We start from the raw sequence: 8,128 nt of genomic DNA on the forward strand, positions 1-8,128 counted from the left end.
GATCTGGACTGCAGGCAGGCCATTTCAGTACCCGGATCCTTCTTCTACACAGCCATGATGTTGTAATTGATGCAGTATGTGGTCTGGCATTGTCATGTTGGAAAATGCAAGGTCTTCCCTGAAAGAGACGACGTCTGGATGGGAGCATATGTTTTTCTAGAACTTGGATATACTTTTCAGCATTGATGGTGCCTTTCCAGATGTATAAGCTGCTCATGCCACACGCACTCATGCAACCCCATACCATCAGAGATGCAGGCTTCTGAACTGAGCGCTGATAACAACTTGGGTTTTCCTTGTCCTCTTTAGTCCGGATGACATGGCATCCCAGTTTACCAAAAGGAACTTCAAATTTTGATTCGTCTGACCACAGAACAGTTTTCCACTTTGCCACAGTCCATTTTAAATGAGCCTTGGCCCAGAGGAAACGCCTACGCTTCTGGATCATGTTTTGATATGGCTTCTTTTTTTACCTAGTTCAACCTTAATGAAACTAATCATAAGCCATTTTGTGGACATTACACAAATGAAAATATCTAAATAATAATAATAATAATAATTAATAATTAATAAAAAGTAGGCAGTCCTATGGGGTGAAAGGAACAACATAATGTTACAGCACCACTGTATAATACCATAGTTCCTGTGGTAGAGCATTGCGTTATAAGTGCAAAAGGTTGTGGATCCAATTCCCAGGGAACACACATATTGATAAAAAAATTTATAGCCTAAATGCACTGTAAGTCGCTTTGGATAAAAGCGTCTGCTAAATGCATTAATGTAAATGTAAAATGTAAAGTTAGAGAACAAGGTGAGTTACTCGCTGGTGCCCCTTTAGGAACACGAGGGGAGTACAATCTCAAGTAAATGGTGAAGCACTCACCTTCTCTCTCAGTAGACATGCAAATACATCACAATGAGCACAATCCACTTCCTTGTGAATCAAACATGTTCAATGCATGCTTATCCACAAAGCAATAAGCACATTGAGTGCAACGAGCACATTCAACTCCCTCTAGAACTGAACACGCTTGCTTCTCACCCACACACACAACACACAAGTTCTGTGAAACCACGGGTATCAGAGCAAAGCCTCTGATGAGAGAATATGCACTAGTTGTGCTTAGCTGCTAACATAACAAATGACAGTGAAGATGAAGAAGAGGATGACATATTCTCCCATCGCCCTTTTATTCTGTGGTCGTGCCTGAAGTGACATCACAGGCTGTCGCCCGGCCAATGTAATTGTCGTGTTTAGACATGTGCTTTAAAAACTGGTCATGCCAAAGGCATTCCCCATAGTGACCGGTAGAGGATGCAGTCGAGTTCCATTAAAAAAGGGACTTTTATATATCTCATACTAAATGATAATTATTTATAATTGACCTGTCTTTCATTTTCACTTTGCCAACCTAAACAACTTTATTCACTGAGCTCATTATAATTTAAGGTGTCTAAGAAGCATCACAGTGTTGCTGCCAGCCTTTTAGAACAGCCTAGATCAGAAATGCATAGTAAAAAAAAAAAAAAAAAATTTTAAAAAATTGATCTGTCCCTAATATTCAATCACAGCTGCGATTCATTCTGTTAAAGGGGTTATGACATGTTTTTTAATTTTATTTTATTATTATGGTCCCCTAGGTGCAATTACAGTATTACTATATATTTTTTTTTAACTTTTAAAATGTAGTGAATTATGACATTTTCCCACCCTGTTTCTCATCCTTTGATTCAAACAGTCTGTTTTGGGGTTGTTTCTCCTTTAAGAGTTCGGTGTTAACACCCACTGTTATGATTGGCTAATGTCAGTGCCTATGGATCAATTATTAACACCCCCAGCCAGAAAATTTGCGGATTGAGGCCAATTTATACTTCTGCGTCGGGTGCGCGTAGTAGGTACGGCGTAGCATACGCATTGACGTGTACCATACGTCGTACCCTTCACCGTACCCTGACGCGCACCTCCTCAAAAATGTAACTACGCGTCGCGATGACGCGGACTGCAAGATCTGTGATTGGTCGGCTCGGTAGTATCACGTTTCCTCCTATGCATTTCCGGAATGATCTTCTGCACTCTGGACCGCCCGCCATTTTTAAGTTCCGAAATTCAGTGAATAGCCAACATGGAAATGGACCAAGTGACCGAGCGATTAATTGAAGAAGTGAGGAAATACAGCCATCTGTATGACTCCTCTTCGGGAGATTACAAAGACTGCCAGATGGCAGCGAATTCGTGGAGGGAGATTTCCTCCAATGTCGGTTTAGATGTAGCGGAGTGCATGAAGAGATGGAAGAACTCTCGAGTCAAGTACGTATCTTGGCTGGCACCTCATGTCAAACATCGGCTTACGGAGTCAAACTTTGACGATAAGGTAAATAATGCATGTCCTTTTATGTACGTCTATTATGTTTCGGTTAGCTAACTTAACTAGCAATGCTACCACATGGGGTATTGATTTTTTGCAAAAATAATATACCTGTGAGTCAAAAAGCATGTGTAATAGATTGTAATTATATGTAATGGGTTGTATTTATATAATATAATAGATTGTAATTTTATTTGGCTTACAGAAAATACAAATGTAACAGTTTAGCATTTGCAATGTATGAATATGCAGTTATTATAGCTCTATCTATCTATGAATTAACAATGAATGCATCATCTTTTATATATAACTTATACTATTTGCTATTTCTTTCATAATCACAGGATGGGACTGATACCAGCTCAAACTCCACTGGTTTATCGGATGTGAGACCTCCAGCCAACAGCGATGATGACCAATTACCAAGTGGTAGCCCCCATCACCAACCATCTCTTCCGTCCCCGCTGCCATCTCTTCCATCCCCGCAGCCATCTCTTCCGTTCCCGCAGCCATCTCTTCCATCCCCGCAGCCATCTCTTCCGTCCCCGCAGCCATCTCTTCCATCCCCGCAGTCATCTCTTCCGTCCCCCAGTCCAAGAATGGCACAAAAAAGGAAGAGAAAAGAAAAAGATGACTGGGTCCAAGTGCAGGTTGCTTGGTTGGAGGCTCAGTTGGAGGAACAGCGGGTGGAGCTGCAACAGAGACTGCGTCAAGGCAATGATGAGAGCGACCGGTTTGGACAAACTGTTGCAGATATGCTGTGGAGGGTGCCGGAGGACCACAGAGCGCAGGCAATGTCCGACATGTCGAAGATACTTTTTGAGTGGCAGCAAAAAAAATAAACAATTGTGCCTACTTTGACAACGTTCAACCTTTTAATTCTGTGCATATAGAAATGCACTGTATCTGCAGTTTGCACTTTTGCTTTTTTTATTATTTTTTTGTATATAGTTTGCACTTCTGCATCCATTAATATTTATCTTGTTTTACTATTTGTGGAGGGTATAAAGTTTGCACATTTTTGTATATAGTATGCACTTTAGCTTTTTTATTTATTGTCTGTTTACACCAATTCATACAGGTTATACGGTAGATGGCATCATTTGTGAAGTTTCTCTTTTGCATCTATTTTTGATAATAATTGTAGATCATTGCACATTAATACATTGCACTGTCATGCCCATATTTGTATATAGTTTGCACTTTTTATAAAAAAAATTACTGCTGTTTCCAAAAATGTGTGAAGGTTATTGCAAATAAACATTAACATATAGTTGCACATGTGTCTGTGTTTGCTCCTTTGCATCTATTTTTAATATACAATTCAAGACCATTGCACCTGTTTTTTACTATCTTTTACATTAAACAATTTGTGTATATAGTTTGAACCAATTATGTTGGTTCCTGCTGTATGCATATTTTATGGTTCAGGTTCAGAAAATTAAATTAATTATAGACCATTGCACCTTTACATGATGCATTATCTTATACATAGTTCGACCATTTGTATGTATAGTACAAACTTAAAAAAAAAAAAATCTATCCCTATTGTTTGCAGATTGTATTGTGCAGGTTAATGTAAATAAAGGAACAATGACATGACTTTAAAACTGGACTTTATTTAAATGGTTTCATGTCATTTATTGGTGCATTATATTTTACATCAATACAATTTACACACCAAGTTGACCACGACACACAATGTTGTTTTGCCATGGCACAATTCCGTGGGGTGACTGAAAGAAGGCAGTCAGGTCATTCTGGACACCAACTGCAGCTCTGGTGGAGCGGGCTCTTGAAAAGTGACGTGGATCGAGTGGTTCTAAAAGATTTGTGTCCCCTGACACCACTCTGCGCCACTCCCCCAGCTGAGATGACCCTGTAGTATCAGTGTCTGTGAAATTAGCAGGGATGTATCTGCTAACAGGTGTGCTGACCTCAACTGTGTATGTCTCATCTGTGTACGTCCATGTCTCTCAGTGGTAAGACAAGCACGGAAAATTCACCCTCTTTGGTTCATGGGTCGCACGTACCATCTCCTCCGACGCCTTCTCTAGTTTCTGCCTTTTAGTTTTAGTAATTTAACTAAAATTAACAGTTTTTGGACCTCGATAAGCTCCAGCTCCAACATGATCCGCTCTCTTTTAGTCGCCATTGTTCGTAGAAGCCCACGAGGATCGAGGAATGTAAACACAGTGGAACCCACTCACATCAACTAGCGTTTCGGCTGTGTAACTGCAGAGCAAAACAGACATACGCAGAAGTATAAATGCTCACGACGGCATCGCCTACGACGTACACTACGGCGTACACTCGACGCAGAAGTATAAATATGAAACAGGCAAGGCATACTCTGTTGCCATTCTTTCTGGTAGTTTTGTGTGCATTGACATGATGTCATCTATGCATTTTCTCACTTGCACTAGCTGGATGTCTATTATGGGGTTCTTTTGAAGATCCATTGTGGTGTAGCTCCCATACTTTGCTGAATGGCCTAAAATGTCATAATACAAATAATATTTTATAAAATAGTTTACACAGGAACAAATTATTAAGACTGCAGAAGAACTTGCATCACCAAGCAGGACTCTTTACCTGGCGAATCAGCTCTCATATCGCCACCAATTATCACCTTGTCCGCCTCACAGAGATCCTTCACTAAATCCACCTGTTCCTTCTTCCACTTATATATTATTAGTGGTTCCAGGTACATGCTGGCATGCCTTCTGAAGGTTCTGTATGTGAACATCTTCAAATGCATTGACTCAAATACCTTCAAAAGAGAAAAAATATATTATGCATTATATTTTTAAACTATTTTAAACAGTAAAAAAAAAAAAAAAAACACCCAACAAACCTTTTTCATCTGGAAGAATGAAGCTCCAGAGAAGTACAGGGAAGCAGACAGCTGGAGGTTGCCAACAGGGGTACTGCCAACACAGGGTTGGCTCTTCCACTGTCTGAAGTACTCACAATGCGGGCAACGTTGATCAATGGCCAAAAAAGTCCCATTGCTACGAGGCTGAATATTTCAGGCTCTTGAACATACTGGACAGTTTTCAAACACAATATATTTGGTGTCTTCATGAGAGGCTTTGGATGTGTACATGCTATCACAAGAGAAAATTAATAACAAAAAAATTTAGTGTATTTTTTTTCAACATGATCAGTTTTACGAGTCAGTAAAACATACAGTTCACATAAATGTATGCTAAACTTAACATGATAAAGACAAAAACTTACAAATGTTTTGATGGTTCAGTCACACTGGTGACAGACTGAGCAGGGTCATATGTTCAAATATGTTCATATGTGTTCAAAAGACACTTTTTCTTTCTCCTCCAAATCAAAGCGACGCCTTTTGGAAGGCTTTTCATCTTTTAAAGATGTTGAAGTAAAAGGATGTGAAGTAGTCCAGGGTATGGCGACATCACCACTTGAAAGAATTGAGGACTGCTCTGTTTGTGTTTCTATAACGTTAGAAAATACAATGTAAAGTTTTATTCTATCAATTGTAATTGCAGTATTATAAAAATATGGACTATAAATACTTCCTTTTAGGCAATAAAGCTTTTAAGCTTCTTATAAATATAATTATGATGACACAGGTTAGGATTATATAAATAATACCTTTGCTACGACACTTGGGTCTCATGGTTCGAAACGACAGCTGTGTGCCCACAGATGTATTAGTGGGTTGGTCAGTTTGACAGCCAACATCTTTTGACATGGGGCCTGAACATGGCGGTCTCTGGAAACAATATGCAAGTAAACTAAGTAAAAACACTGTGATTAATCATAATGAATGAAATTGCATTTTAAAAAGTAGTTTAAAGTTTTAAATGCATTACTTACAGTTTGCGTCGTCGTTGTTGAGCACAGAATAGTCGGCACGGCCTTGTTTTTGAGCAACAGTTTTTTGGCAAAGCCAGCATCATATTGGTATTTGTTCTCAAAACAGTCATCCTTAAAATGTATAGAACAAACACTTAAATTAGCACTGCCGTGACTGGGACGTCCGCAAAAAATAAACTGCATCCATTTTTCCCTGACGTCAGGATCTTTCGGCAGCGTATTCAAAGATGTTGTTTGTCCACAGCCAGGAATAGCACATCTGCTTGGCATTGTAATTTTCCTGTACACAGACCCACTCGCTGTCCGTCGACTGAACACTTGTGAGGCGCGCGGCGCGACAACGATACGAAATGAGCATAGTTGTCTTGTGCTGGAGGCGGTCATATGCAAATGGCTGGAACGTCACTTCGCACCGTGACGTCACTTCTTACCATGGATCCAGAACGAGCTGTATTTAGCGCTTGATTAAATAAATGGCTCGTTTATAATGGGGAGGACGTCTTAAGCTATGAAACTTGCAGGACGTTTTAATGGTACAAAGACCTCTTATATTCCAAAAGATCAAGGCAAATTTGGTTTCTCATTTCATGACCCCTTTAAGATTTTTGGTTAAAATAGAGTTAAACAAGTTATTTTATTTGCTTTGAATTTGCAAAGCACACTAGGTTTTGAGTACAACATTTGTGCTCTCTCAAAGTCTGAATCTCTTATCTGCATTAATTTGGAGAAGTTTTGAAGTTTATACAAATGAATCACATTTATCTGCACTTACATTTCATCATAGATTTTAACTGATCTCATTTGAATACATTAAACAATATATATGTTGCATAAATAAATGCAACATGATGATAATACTAATATATCAATGCATTTAATTTCACTTTTGCAATACATTAGTATGACCCCGACCCCCAATCAAAGAAAACAAAAGAAATAAAAAAAACGCAACAAAAGAAAAACATATTCAATTAATACATTGTGATAGGTCTTATAAGTAAAGTCAGTAAACCCAGAGTAGAACTGACTGTCCTTGATGGTGAACTACTTTGTCATGCAGCACAGCACACCAAAAAAAAAAAAAAAAAAAACCCGACACAGACACCTTTTTCAGTACCTTCTAAAGAAAACCAAAAAAGAAGCTTCCCCCACATATTTCTTTAAAGAGAGCAACTTAGCCTCATGTATAGGTGTGTATTATAGTATCGAGAGAAAAAAAAAAAAACGCACACACACAAAAATCAACAGCAACAACTGTTTGGTTACCCACATTCTTAAAAATATTTAACTTAAGTTCAACAACAACAAAACGTAACAAACAAACAAACAACAATAATAAATACAAATTTGAAGGTGAAAAATTGATGACAGAATTTAAATTTTTAGGTGAACAGTCCCTTTAAGCAGTTTGTGTCATCATGTTGATTTCCACTAAATATTTAGAATTTGGCCCTCTTTTCTTTCTTTCTTTCTTTCTTTCTTTCTTTCTTTCTTTCTTTCTTTCTTTAAATTAAATTAAATTAATATAAAAGGTAAATGGGACTTTCAGTTTTGCACTGTTTATATCTCACAGTGTGACTTTAAATGTCACAATAAAAACTTTTTTTTTCTTATTTACCTGTTTCATTTTTATTTATTTTTCACTATGAGGTGAAGTAAGTCTTGTGGCTATACAAATGCGAATCAGAGCAAAACAAACAAAACCACAATGTTATACAAACAGCAAAACTAAAACAAAGATAGTTATTGTTTGGCTGTTTGTAAAACTTTAATGTTTTATTTGCTTTGCCTTGATCATGTATTTGTTTCGTATATATTCTCCTCCATTTGTTTAGACTCATGTTCCATTTGTATATTGTTTTTACTACACTGTACAATGAAAATTATTATTATTATTATTATTATTA

The 8,128-nt window shown here is 37.8% G+C and overlaps 2 long non-coding RNA genes across 2 annotated transcripts; both read right to left on the reverse strand.

Annotated features, from left to right (window-relative positions):
• Positions 1 to 4,783: 4,783 nt before the first annotated feature.
• Positions 4,784 to 5,395, reverse strand: LOC132122828 (uncharacterized). The gene is made up of 3 exons (XR_009426438.1): positions 5,224 to 5,395; positions 4,962 to 5,139; positions 4,784 to 4,860 (listed from the first exon to the last, which is right to left on the reverse strand). It is a non-coding gene; the product is annotated as an uncharacterized LOC132122828 (long non-coding RNA).
• Positions 5,396 to 5,714: 319 nt separating this feature from the next.
• On the reverse strand, positions 5,715 to 6,829 carry LOC132123297 (uncharacterized). Its single transcript, XR_009426489.1, has 3 exons — positions 6,222 to 6,829; positions 5,997 to 6,117; positions 5,715 to 5,836 (listed from the first exon to the last, which is right to left on the reverse strand). It is a non-coding gene; the product is annotated as an uncharacterized LOC132123297 (long non-coding RNA).
• Positions 6,830 to 8,128: the final 1,299 nt, after the last annotated feature.

The sequence above is a fragment of the Carassius carassius genome, chromosome 41 (assembly GCF_963082965.1).
Source record: "Carassius carassius chromosome 41, fCarCar2.1, whole genome shotgun sequence".
Classification (NCBI taxonomy): Eukaryota; Metazoa; Chordata; class Actinopteri; order Cypriniformes; family Cyprinidae; genus Carassius; species Carassius carassius.